Below are 13,859 nucleotides of genomic sequence, written 5' to 3' on the forward strand. Positions count from 1 at the left end.
AGGGAATCCCTTTTCCTAGCCAGGGGAACTGAGACACACAACACCTGGAAAATCGGGTAACTCCCACCCCAATACTGCGCTTTAAGCAAACAGGCACACCAGGAGATCATATCCCACACCTGGCCGGGAGGGTCCCACACCCACGGAGCCTCCCTCATTGCTAGCACAGCAGTCTGTGATCTACTGGCAAGGCAGCAGCGAGGCTGGGGGAGGGGCGCCCGCCATTGCTGAGGCTTAAGTAGGTAAACAAAGCCGCTGGGAAGCTCGAACAGGGTGGAGCGCACAGCAGCTCAAGGAAACCTGCCTATCTCTGTAGACTCCACCTCTGGGGACAGGGCACAGTAAACAATAACAAACGCACCCGAAACCTCTGCAGACGCAAACGACTCTGTCTGACAGCTTTGAAGAGAGCAGTGGATCTCCCAACATGGAGGTTGAGATCTGAGAAGGGACAGACTCCCTGCTCAAGTGGGTCCCTGACCCCTGAGTAGCCTAACTGGGAGACATCCCCCACTAGGGGCAGTCTGACACCCCACACATCACAGGGTGGAGTACACCCCTGAGAGGAAGCTTCTAAAGCAAGAATCAGACAGGTACACTCGCTGTTCAGAAATATTCTATCTTCTGCAGCCTCTGCTGCTGATACCCAGGCAAACAGGGTCTGGAGTGGACCTCAAGCAATCTCCAACAGACCTACAGCTGAGGGTCCTGACTGTTAGAAGGAAAACTATCAAACAGGAAGGACACCGACACCGAAACCCCATCAGTACATCACCATCATCAAAGACCAGAGGCAGATAAAACCACAAAGATGGGGAAAAAGCAGGGCAGAAAAGCTGGAAATTCAAAAAATAAGAGCGCATCTCCCCCGGCAAAGGAGCACAGCTCATCGCCAGCAATGGATCAAAGCTGGATGGAGAATGACTTTGACGAGATGAGAGAAGAAAGCTTCAGTCCATCAAATTTCTCAGAGCTAAAGGAGGAATTACGTACCCAGCGCAAAGAAACTAAAAATCTTGAAAAAAAAGTGGGAGAATTGATGGCTAGAGTAATTAATGCAGAGAAGGTCATAAACAAAATGAGAGAGATGAAAACCATGACACGAGAAATACGTGACAAATGCACAAGCTTCAGTAACCGACTCGATCAACTGGAAGAAAGAGTATCAGCGATTGAGGATCAAATGAATGAAATGAAGCGAGAAGAGAAACCAAAAGAAAAAAGAAGAAAAAGAAATGAACAAAGCCTGCAAGAAGTATGGGATTATGTAAAAAGACCAAATCTGCGTCTGATTGGGGTGCCTGAAAGTGAGGGGGAAAATGGAACCAAGTTGGAAAACACTCTTCAGGATATCATCCAGGAGAACTTCCCCAACCTAGTAGGGCAGGCCAACATTCAAATCCAGGAAATACAGAGAATGCCACAAAGATACTCCTCGAGAAGAGCAACTCCAAGACACATAATTGTCAGATTCACCAAAGTTGAAATGAAGGAAAAAATCTTAAGGGCAGCCAGAGAGAAAGGTCGGGTTACCCACAAAGGGAAGCCCATCAGACTAACAGCAGATCTCTCGGCAGAAACTCTCCAAGCCAGAAGAGAGTGGGGGCCAATATTCAACATTCTTAAAGAAAAGAATTTTAAACCCAGAATTTCATATCCAGCCAAACTGAGTTTCATAAGTGAAGGAGAAATAAAATCCTTTACAGATAAGCAAATGCTTAGAGATTTTGTCACCACTAGGCCTGCCTTACAAGAGACCCTGAAGGAAGCACTAAACATGGAAAGGAACAACCGGTACCAGCCATTGCAAAAACATGCCAACGTGTAAAGACCATCGAGGCTAGGAAGAAACTGCATCAACTAACAAGCAAAATAACCAGTTAATATCATAATGGCAGGATCAAGTTCACACATAACAATCTTAACCTTAAATGTAAATGGACTAAATGCTCCAATTAAAAGACACAGACTGGCAAACTGGATCAAGAGTCAAGACCCATCAGTCTGCTGTATTCAGGAGACCCATCTCACACGCAGAGACATACATAGGCTCAAAATAAAGGGATGGAGGAAGATTTACCAAGCAAATGGAGAACAAAAAAAAGCAGGGGTTGCAATACTAGTCTCTGATAAAACAGACTTTAAACCATCAAAGATCAAAAGAGACAAAGAAGGCCATTACATAATGGTAAAGGGATCAATTCAACAGGAAGAGCTAACTATCCTAAATATATATGCACCCAATACAGGAGCACCCAGATTCATCAAGCAAGTCCTTAGAGACTTACAAAGAGACTTAGACTCCCATACAATAATAATGGGAGACTTCAACACTCCACTGTCAACATTAGACAGATCAACGAGACAGAAAGTTAACAAGGATATCCAGGAATTGAACTCATCTCTGCAGCAAGCAGACCTAATAGACATCTATAGAACTCTCCACCCCAAATCAACAGAATATACATTCTTCTCAGCACCACATCGTACTTACTCCAAAATTGACCACGTAATTGGCAGTAAAGCACTCCTCAGCAAATGTACAAGAACAGAAATTATAACAAACTGTCTCTCAGACCACAGTGCAATCAAACTAGAACTCAGGACTAAGAAACTCAATCAAAACCGCTCAACTACATGGAAACTGAACAACCTGCCCCTGAATGACTACTGGGTACATCATGAAATGAAGGCAGAAATAAAGATGTTCTTTGAAACCAATGAGAACAAAGATACAACATACCAGAATCTCTGGGACACATTTAAAGCAGTGTGTAGAGGGAAATTTATAGCACTAAATGCCCACAAGAGAAAGCAGGAAAGATCTAAAATTGACACTCTAACATTGCAATTAAAAGAACTAGAGAAGCTAGAGCAAACACATTCGAAAGCTAGCAGAAGGCAAGAAATAACTAAGATCAGAGCAGAACTGAAGGAGATAGAGACACAAAAAACCCTCCAAAAAATCAATGAATCCAGGAGTTGGTTTTTTGAAAAGATCAACAAAATTGACAGACCACTAGCAAGACTAATAAAGAAGAAAAGAGAGAAGAATCAAATCGACGCAATTAAAAATGATAAAGGGGATATCACCACCGACCCCACAGAAATACAAACTATCATCAGAGAATACTATAAACACCTCTACGCAAATAAACTGGAAAATCTAGAAGAAATGGATAATTTCCTGGACACTTACACTCTTCCAAGACTAAACCAGGAAGAAGTTGAATCCCTGAATAGACCAATAGCAGGCTCTGAAATTGAGGCAATAATTAATAGCCTACCAACCAAAAAAGTCCAGGACCAGATGGATTCACAGCTGAATTCTACCAGAGGTACAAGGAGGAGTTGGTACCATTCCTTCTGAAACTATTCCAATCAATAGAAAAAGAGGGAATCCTCCCTAACTCATTTTATGAGGCCAACATCATCCTGATACCAAAGCCTGGCAGAGACACAACAAAAAAAGAGAATTTTAGACCAATATCCCTGATGAACATCGATGCAAAAATCCTCAATAAAATACTGGCAAACCGGATTCAGCAACACATCAAAAAGCTTATCCACCATGATCAAGTGGGCTTCATCCCTGGGATGCAAGGCTGGTTCAACATTTGCAAATCAATAAACATAATCCAGCATATAAACAGAACTAAAGACAAGAACCACATGATTATCTCAATAGATGCAGAAAAGGCTTTTGACAAAATTCAACAGCCCTTCATGCTAAAAACGCTCAATAAATTCGGTATTGATGGAACGTACCTCAAAATAATAAGAGCTATTTATGACAAACCCACAGCCAATATCATACTGAATGGGCAAAAATTGGAAAAATTCCCTTTGAAAACTGGCACAAGACAGGGATGCCCTCTCTCACCACTCCTATTCAACATAGGGTTGGAAGTTCTGGCTAGGGCAATTAGGCAAGAGAAAGAAATCAAGGGTATTCAGTTAGGAAAAGAAGAAGTCAAATTGTCCCTGTTTGCAGATGACATGATTGTATATTTAGAAAACCCCATTGTCTCAGCCCAAAATCTCCTTAAGCTGATAAGCAACTTCAGCAAAGTCTCAGGATACAAAATTAATGTGCAAAAATCACAAGCATTCTTATACACCAGTAACAGACAAACAGAGAGCCAAATCAGGAATGAACTTCCATTCACAATTGCTTCAAAGAGAATAAAATACCTAGGAATCCAACTTACAAGGGATGTAAAGGACCTCTTCAAGGAGAACTACAAACCACTGCTCAGTGAAATAAAAGAGGACACAAACAAATGGAAGAACATACCATGCTCATGGATAGGAAGAATCAATATCGTGAAAATGGCCATACTGCCCAAGGTAATTTATAGATTCAATGCCATCCCCATCAAGCTACCAATGAGTTTCTTCACAGAATTGGAAAAAACTGCTTTAAAGTTCATATGGAACCAAAAAAGAGCCCGCATCTCCAAGACAATCCTAAGTCAAAAGAACAAAGCTGGAGGCATCACGCTACCTGACTTCAAACTATACTACAAGGCTACAGTAACCAAAACAGCATGGTACTGGTACCAAAACAGAGATATAGACCAATGGAACAGAACAGAGTCCTCAGAAATAATACCACACATCTACAGCCATCTGATCTTTTTGACAAACCTGAGAGAAACAAGAAATGGGGAAAGGATTCCCTATTTAATAAATGGTGCTGGGAAAATTGGCTAGCCATAAGTAGAAAGCTGAAACTGGATCCTTTCCTTACTCCTTATACAAAAATTAATTCAAGATGGATTAGAGACTTAAATGTTAGACCTAATACCATAAAAATCCTAGAGGAAAACCTAGGTAGTACCATTCAGGACATAGGCATGGGCAAAGACTTCATGTCTAAAACACCAAAAGCAACGGCAGCAAAAGCCAAAATTGAGAAATGGGATCTAATTAAACTAAAGAGCTTCTGCACAGCAAAAGAAACTACCATCAGAGTGAACAGGCAACCTACAGAATGGGAGAAAATTTTTGCAATCTACTCATCTGACAAAGGGCTAATATCCAGAACCTACAAAGAACTCAAACAAATTTACAAGAAAAAAACAAACAACCCCATCAAAAAGTGGGCAAAGGATATGAACAGACATTTCTCAAAAGAAGACATTCATACAGCCAACAGACACATGAAAAAATGCTCATCATCACTGGCCATCAGAGAAATACAGATCAAAACCACAATGAGATACCATCTCACACCAGTTAGAATGGCGATCATTGAAAAGTCAGGAAACAACAGGTGTTGGAGAGGATGTGGAGAAATAGGAACACTTTTACACTGTTGGTGGGATTGTAAACTAGTTCAACCATTATGGAAAACAGTATGGCGATTCCTCAAGGATCTAGAACTAGATGTACCATATGACCCAGCCATCCCATTACTGGGTATATACCCAAAGGATTATAAATTATGCTGTTAAAGACACATGCACACGTATGTTTATTGCGGCACTATTCACAATAGCAAAGACTTGGAATCAACCCAAATGTCCATCAGTGACAGATTGGATTAAGAAAATGTGGCACATATACACCATGGAATACTATGCGGCCATAAAAAAGGATGAGTTTGTGTCCTTTGTAGGGACATGGATGCAGCTGGAAACCATCATTCTTAGCAAACTATCACAAGAACAGAAAACCAAACACCGCATGTTCTCACTCATAGGTGGGAACTGAACAATGAGATTACTTGGACTCAGGAAGGGGAACATCACACACAGGGGCCTGTCATGGGGAGGGGGGAGGGGGGAGGGATTGCATTGGGAGTTATACCTGATGTAAATGACGAGTTGATGGGTGCAGCACAGCAACAAGGCACAAGTATACATATGTAACAAACCTGCACGTTATGCACATGTACCCTACAACTTAAAGTATAATAATAATAAATAAATTAAAAAAAAAAAAAGAAGTCCTCCTAGACAGCATTAAAAAAAAAAAAAAAAAACTGTCAGGTACTACAAAATAAAGCACATGCAATTAAGAGAAGCAATAGGATCTTGGGCTGAGCGACAGGAGTGATGGAAGAAATAGAACCTCCGTACCCCCGGAACAGCTTATACACACTGCTAGTACTAACAGCTGCTGAACTCTGGTCAGCAGGAACGTCAACCTCCTCATTCATTCATCTAGTGTGTGGCATTTTGATTTCTCAATGGAAGGTGCGCTATTTTCAACTATGATAAAGTACCTTAGACATCCAAATGGCTCATTAAATTCCACCTATTACTTCTGGGTTTCCCTCAGTAACTGTTTAAAGAGGTTATTTATAAAACACTTTTTATTTGTTTTATTCAAAGGCAGGAAATCCCCTTATTTCCTGGGACTTTCAGCTATGATTTTTATAACAGATGGGCAACACAATGAATTTGGAATAGTGCACGCATAGGATAGAACTATGCTGCCCAACGGAGAATGGCAAAGGATTTAGAAAGCAACAGATCCGAGTTCATATCCCAGCTCTGCAATTTAACAGCTAGGTGACTTTGGATAGGTTACTTAACCCTTTTTGATATTCCATTTCCCGATTTATAAAACGAGAATATTATTTAATAATACCTACTTCACAGGTTGTTATGAGGAACAAATAAAATAGTGTATTAAATATTTGGTTTGGTGCAATTCCCGCCACCTATTCTGTACTCAATACATGTAATTATTATTATAGATAATTATCATAGCATTAGCTGCCATGCATATAGGTATTTGCCCTACTCTGTACTCTTGACACATTTAGTAGAACTTATTCCCTGCAGCCAGACGAAATGATAAAGTCATACAGCACCTGCACAGACAGAGCCACTGTGATTATATAGGATCTAACTCTCTTATTGGACATGGGAGGAAACTAAGTTGATCTAAATTCATATATCTAATTACAATTTAGTTAAACATAAGCTAAACACCAGGCTCTGAAATAGGAACCCAAGATACAAATATGAGTACAACTGAGTCCCTATTCACCTGGAATTCAACATTTTTACAGAGAAGCAGGCAGGTAGAGTCAAATAAGAAATGGACCACCAAAGGCAAGTTCCTACTGCCACTCTAACACCAAGGAGGAAGAGTTTATCTTAGCAGTCTGAAAAGCTGCTACAGAGAAGGTGACATTTGCCCTGTTTTCTAAATCCATGTACAGGAGAGAATCTAAAAAGAAAATCAGAGAAGAATATAGATAAATTAACTAATAAAATTATGTATAATTATTTATACAACATTAGTAGCCATTAAAACCCCTACCAGACACCATTACACAAATATTGGATGGCTAAAATAATAAATAAATAAATAAATAAATAAATAAATAAATAAATAACAACTATTCCAAGTACTGGCAAGATTATTGAACAACTAGATTTTTCATACATTGCTGGTGAGAATGCAAAATGGCATAGCTTATTTTGAAAAATAGTTTACCAATTTCTCATGAAGTTAAACATGTACTTAACAAATGACACAATCCCAATCCTAGGAATTTTCCCCAGTGAAATGAAAAAGTATGTTCATAAAAAAAATCTTTCCTGAACTTTTATACTAAGTTTATTCATAACGTCCAAAAACTGAAAACAACCCAAATATCCTCATTACATCAACAGATAAGCTGTGATACATACTCACAATGGAATACTAGTAAGCAATAAAAATGAATGAACTATTGATACACAAAATAATGTGAATGAATCTGAAATAGAGTATGCTAAGTGAAAGAAGCTAGACACAATACATTGGTAATGTGTGATCCTATTTATATAGCATACTGGAAAAGGCAAAAACACAGGGAGAGAAAACAAATCACTGGTTTCCATGGGGTGGGAGGAGGCATTGATTCTAAATGAACACAATGGAAGACTCAGAAGGGAGAGGGTGGGAGGAGAGTGAGGGATGAAAATTACCTATTGGATATAATGTACAGTATTTAGGTGATGGGTGCACTGAAAACCCAGACTTCTTCACTACAAAATTCATCCACATAACCAAAAGCCACTTGCAAACCTAAAGCTATTGAAATGTTGAAACTTTTAAAAATAATCACCTCCAATGTGCAAGAGTAGTGATGCTAGTAAATGGGATATGCCAAAGAGAAGCCATAAAGTGTTCCCTTTAAGTGAAAAGGTGAAAGTTTTTGACTTAGGAAAAAATAGAGTGTATTTAGGGTTTATTCTAGGTTTCAGGCAACCACCGGGGGTCTTGAGATATATCCCCCATGGTTAAGAGAGGACTATTCTATGTAGCATACATGAATAGAAGGAAATCACCGTGTAATGAAACTGGAAATAGGAGCCAACTCCAAAAAAAATCATGAGTAATTGACAAAGTCAGCATTGCTTATACAGTAATCTAATGGATATTACAATCATTTGTATTATTTAATAAGTACTATCTTAAAGAAGGGGAGAAAATATAGAAAGATGGGATGCATTCTGGCAGTCATACAGACCAACTATTGTGAGAATCGTTTCCCTTAAATTTGTGTAATGAGCAACTGCACAACCACTGATAGCAGGGGCATGTGTTGGCAAAACATTTCTTTTGTCATTTTTTTTTTCAAGACAGAGTCTCGCTCTGTTGCCCAGGCTGGAGTTCAGTGGCATGATCTCAGCTTACTGCAACTTATGCCTCCCAGGTTCAAGCCATTCTCCTGTCTCAGCCTCCCTAGCAGCTGGGATTACAGGCACACCCCCACGCCTGGCTTTTTTTTCTTTTTTTTTAATTTTTAGTAGAGATGGGGTTTTGCCATGTTGGCCAGGCTGGTCTCGAACTCCTGACCTCAAGTGATCCGCCCACCTCAGCCTCCCAAAGTTCTGAGATTACGGGCATGAGCTGCCACATCCGGCCGGCAAAACATTTCTTAATGTTTGCTTCCCTACATATCTGAGAGACATTCTCTAAGGAGAAATGTAAATCCTGAGAGAAACACAGTATCAAAATGCTGAAAATGGGGACTATATAACTTCACTGGTTTTACAGAATCAGGCCACCATAGTCAAACATTTTTTCAGCAATTATCTCATATAGATATATCCAGCTTATCATGTATATATAATACTCCAGAGTTGTATATTAGAATAAGATAATACAAATTTATTTGCACTGAGTAAAATTTCACACCAAATACAAGTCATAATAAGAAGTCAACAAAATAACTCAGATCTATAGGGAAACAGGTGGCAACAATAGAACTGCATGGAACCTGGTAGTCCGGTGCTGAGAATAAGCTGGAATCAATGGAGTGACTATAGACAAGTGAAAAGAGTTGTTCCTTGCAAGTGTACAGAAAAGTTTTCATCACATTTACCATTCTTGGAGCATTGGATATTTTAAATGATTTTCTAGCTCCTATAATTTATTTGCCCCAGAATTCCTGTAATGTAAGTAAATATTAGTATCTCAGAAAAAGGAACTCAGAAAGTTTCAATCAAGCAGAAAGTCTAATGCTGAATAAGAACTCCAAATCTTCTGACCATTTCAACACAGTGCCACTCTATTTTGAAATGATGGTTGTTTGACAACTTGTACTTATACTTATTTTCAGAAGGAGGACAACTTGGTTTTTTTTTTTTCCTAAGAATACTTCCAGGTAAAGGGCCAGATGGGATTAAAATGAGGGAACAGAGCCAGAAACAGGAAATTAGGTGTCAGCAGAACAAAGGACAAGTAGAGAAAAGTTTAGGAAGTTACTCTGTGCTTCCACTGAGAATCTACACATTGGGGCTTTATCACAACTGAGTCTTTTGAGATTCATCTGTCACTAGACAGTACTAAGCACACTGTCTTTAAAGAAAATCTTTGTTCTAATTCCCTCCTGACAGGAAAAAGCTTCTGGGTTCACTCAACCCTAGCTTTATCCTTTACAAAGGAAAACTATAGAGAGAAGGGTTTGACTCCCACGGGCTTCACCAACTCTTCTTATTTAACTAGCTCTGTCTAACCAGACAACTGCTTAAAACTCCCCCCATTCACTTGCTACAGCCCTCACACAACAAAAAAAGCCCGCTTTAGATGCTTTTATTTTCTTTCCTTTGGGGTTCCTCAAAGTCTAGGTGTCCCAGAGAGGAATCCTTTGTAACTAGGTTGCCTAAGTGATTGATAAAGGGGCCAGAACATTCCAAAGATAGAGTGGCTATTACTTGCTTCCCTCAATCCTACAATAGTGGAGAATACCTGACCCAGATTCAAATAATCAGAAGAAGATAAGACTTTCGATCCAATAATAAGACAAAAAAAAAGCAGTAATTCTCATATTAAGCGTTATTGTTAAGAGCCTCTAACACACGTTATGTATGAAAGATTGCAAACAGGAGCTTTGGCTTCAAAGGAGGATTGTGTCCACCTTACTTTAGAAAAAAAAATGAGCATTCATTTAATTTTAAGAAGCTCTAGAAAAGTATATTTACTCTTACAACTCAAAAGCCCCATCAACTTTTTACAGTACCCTACAGTTGAGTCTTCTAATATTTATCTCCAATCTCATGTTTATGCTCCAGATGATAATTCCACATACATTGTAAAACTGCAGAAATTTTCCCAAGGAATATTCCCAAGCTTGGAATTAAAATGATCACTTCTCATTCTAATGACCATACTCTTCCCATCTCATATGTATCAGACAGGATCCTTGGTCACAGGTAGCAGAAAGTGATTCCGGCTAATTTAAATAGAAAAATATTTACTGGAAAGATAATGGGGCACACAGAATCTACAGCAGGCTGGACAATCAGACTTAGGAAATAGATGGAAAGAATGAGAACTTGGTAGCAAAAGAAGCAAGAACAACAACTGCTTTTTAGCAGAGATACCCTGCTGAGCTGTCACTTCAGCAGTCATGGAACACTGATGCTGCTGGGTGCTGCACCCTCACTGGACACCTTGAGAGCTATAAACACATTTTAAATCTGTCTCTCTGTCTCTGTCTCTGTCTCTGTCTCTCTCTCTCTCTCTCTCTCTCTCTCTCTCTCTCTGTCTCTCCCTCTCTGCATCACTGGCTCCAGATAAAAATTCCCAGGCTGAAACATCTAATTGGCCAAACCTAGGTCATGTCCTAGTGTCCAGTCTGCTGCTGACTCCTCATACAAACCCTTTCCACAAGTCACTGTTATTAAAGGTGGTGCAAAAGTCGTTGTGGTTTTTTTCATTGAAAGGAGAGGCAAAAACCACAATGACTTTTGCACCAACCTAATACTGCTGGAACATCCTCCCTTAAAAGATTTTCTTAACAAAAAGCTGAAACTCCAAAGGGGAAGAAAAATCCTTTTAAAAAACTATAGCTATGTAACAGGAAGTAGTAACTCAAATATCAAAAGAGATGCAGATGGTATTAAAAACAGAAAAATGAAATCTGGCCATTAGCATGCCTCTGCTCTGCCCTTGGCATTCATTTCAGCTGAAGTTTGCTCAGTTTGGTTGCCCCACAAATTCCTAGGGCACTTATCAGAACCAACAAAGAGGTTCTTCTCTCAAATGCGGTCATTATTTCTTGATTACAGAGAAAGTCGGGTGGCCTAGGAACAGGTGGCTTTCTTCAATCAGCTGAGTTCCTGAGAGATGAGAGGAGAGGCTGGGTTTGCAAGATCTGTTGCTGGCTGGCAGTGGCTCAGTCATTCCAAGACTTCTTGTTCCTTTCTGGAAAGAAGGGAAAATTTCAGAAACTACAAAGCTTCTCTTAGCTTTAATTTGGCCCACAGATCACAACAGCTGTGAAAGTTGAATCTTGTAGCAGGGGTAGGGGGGTAGGGGGGTAGGGGGGTGGGGGGTGGGAATAAATAAGGTCAAGATTTACTGACCTTATTTTGGTTTTGCTTATGTGGTTTTACTAAAGTGTATTGTTATCAGAAGAGGGAAAAGGGAAAAACCACTATGTATGAATATGAAGAGAGTGAAAAAAAAAAAAAAACACATGTAAGTTGTATTTCAAGTTAAAGCAATTAGGCCCACAGTCCCAATTACATATATGCTTCTAGGGGCAGAATGAATGATAGCTACTTGTCTTTGAAATGCTCTAGAATACATTTTAGCTTATAGCTCCAAAAACACCGCTTTTAGTTTTCTTTTTATCTCATGGGCCTGACTAGTAGGAGAAGGGGGCTAAATGTTATATAGGTTAGTGAAACAAACTTACTATTTTTTATTACTATTTTTTAAAGTGACAGATTTTCATTATATGCTACTGATTCTGAAGCAAAATAAAGAGTTTTCCTCCCTGAATTCAACTTATTTCCTTTTATTTATTCCCTGTTGCAAAGATATTTTCTCCCCAATTAATGCAAACATGTCTCTCTTTTCTCTAGAAATTTAAATCAGTCTTTTATTCAAAATAAATGGGCTAGAAGAGAGGAGTTTTGTTCCCAAATGGTTATCAGGTTTTTTATGATTCTGTTATCAATTACCTGGAAGTGTCCACATCACTTTTGATAATCAATAGCAAAAGGAATGTCTATATAAATATTTAGGAGAGCCGTTCTCAGCCCTAGATGTATATGGAAATCACTGGAAAGCTTAAAGTAAATGGGTATCCGGGCCTTATTCCAGGCCTCCCAAATCAGAATCTCTAGACATAGAACCTAAGCATTGCTATTTTGTTTTTCAACTTTCAATTGAATTTCACAGGAAAATCGGCTGCAAATTTCTTCTCACAGGGAGTTGCCACTTCTTTGTGGATCAACACTTACACAAAAGGATTTCCATCAGGACCCGAACTAAACTTTTACTGACTCTCACCTTTGGAGGAATGGACTCCACCAACATAGTGTGTAAGTACCCGTGGAATATAACAGCAGCAATAACAATAAAAATCACTTTGCCAAACTCCACATCTCTAGCTCTCTTTCTCCCTAATTAGTCTTTTTGACCCACAAATGGCCCCTTAAACTTGTAACTTCAGTATCTTAGACTCTCAGAGATCCTGGCTCTCACTACATTGCTTGCTATAAATTATATTATCCATCAGAGAATACAGGAATCCCAAGGCATATGCCCTTGCCAATTTCTGGAAACATTTTCAAAGTACAGTACTTTTGAGATTCTAAGGGTAAGTTCCCCACTGGTATTCACTTGATGGGCAGAGAAAACTCAGTTAAAAGAAGAACAGAGCGGGTTGACACTGAGCCCAGCTGGGGCCCAACTCCAACAGCAGAGAGCAATGACTCTCCAGTCTGACAGTCTGATTCAGTACATCTGAGGTGAAACCTACAGGTCGGCATTTTTTAATAGGAACCTCAGAATATTCTGCAACAGATGGCCTGCAGACCACCCAGAGAAACATGGTCATAGACTGTTATACGAAAACCTTTCAGAAAAACCAGGAATGTTTAGGTAGAGAAAGCTAAACTGTGTTCAAATATTTAAAGGGCTTTCCTGTTTGGGGGAAAAAAAAGTAAATAGATTTTTTTAAAACCCTCTTTTTTAAGACCCAAAGAAGAAGAAAAATGGAAACTGGGTTAAAATTGCAGGAAAAAAATAGACTTGGCTTCAAATTTGGAGGATAATTTTCCAGCAGTCAGACTGGACAGCATTATAAAGCAGTAGTTCTAAATTCATCCTAGAATGATTGCCACTTAGCATAGATAAGATCGATGGGATTCAAGCATGTGGTGAATAGATGGTTCAATTTGTTATGTCCATGGACACACAGAATCGGAACACAGATTCATTCAGAATAATGAACCCCACCATAGGTCTATATCTTTATCTCTACAGCAGGATGAAAAACATGTAATTGAACATTTATGCATCATATTTGACTAACTCAATTTCCTAAACCTCCCCATTAAACCTTTAATACCTTGTATTTACTAATTCTGAAGCTAGCAACTCACAGATTT

The sequence above is a fragment of the Macaca mulatta genome, chromosome 4 (assembly GCF_049350105.2).
Source record: "Macaca mulatta isolate MMU2019108-1 chromosome 4, T2T-MMU8v2.0, whole genome shotgun sequence".
In the NCBI taxonomy this organism is placed as follows: Eukaryota; Metazoa; Chordata; class Mammalia; order Primates; family Cercopithecidae; genus Macaca; species Macaca mulatta.